This window comes from Sinocyclocheilus rhinocerous, unplaced genomic scaffold (assembly GCF_001515625.1).
Source record: "Sinocyclocheilus rhinocerous isolate Xijiao unplaced genomic scaffold, SAMN03320098_v1.1 scaffold3523, whole genome shotgun sequence".
Lineage (NCBI taxonomy): Eukaryota > Metazoa > Chordata > Actinopteri > Cypriniformes > Cyprinidae > Sinocyclocheilus > Sinocyclocheilus rhinocerous.
Genome location: NW_015647067.1, coordinates 13,393 through 14,016, shown reverse-complemented (window position 1 = coordinate 14,016; position 624 = coordinate 13,393). Strand labels below are relative to the sequence as shown.

The following is a 624-nucleotide window of genomic DNA, read 5'->3' as shown; positions in this document are numbered from 1 at the left end:
AGAAGAGGTGTGCACTAACTGACTAACTGGTGCTACAACAACAACCTCTCTCTGAACATCAAGAAGACCAAGGAGCTGGTGGTGGATTTCAGGAGACGGACCAGTGAGCACTCCCCCATCACCATCGATGGGACTCCAGTGGAGCTGGTCAGCAGCTTCAAGTTTCTCGGCGTTCATATCACCGAGGACCTCACCTGGACTACTCACACACAGTCAGTAGTGAGGAAGGCCCACCAGTGTCTCTTCTTCCTCAGGCGACTGAAGAAATTTGGTCTGAGCTCAAATCCTCAGACAGTTCTACAGTTGCACTGTGTAGAGCATCCTGACTGGCTGCACCACCGCCTGGTACAGGAACTGCACCGCTCTCAACCGGAAAGCCCTGCAGAGAATAGTTCAGACAGCCCAGCACATCGTCGGAGGTGAGCTTCCTTCCCTCCAGGACATCTACACCCAGAGATGTGTGAGGAAAGCACAAAGATCATCAGAGACTCCTGCCACCCGAGCCACGAACTCTTCTCACTGCTACCATCAGGCAGACGATACCGCAGCATCAGGACCCGAACCAGATAGCAAAACGATAATCACACACATCTACACACCAGCACACTGACTCTGACAGCACTG

The 624-nt window shown here is 52.9% G+C and overlaps 1 long non-coding RNA gene across 1 annotated transcript in view; it reads right to left on the bottom strand.

The window, feature by feature from the left end:
* The window catches only part of LOC107708690 (uncharacterized), a 4,767-nt gene that overhangs the window by 887 nt on the left and 3,256 nt on the right, over positions 1-624 (bottom strand). The window lies entirely within an intron of this gene.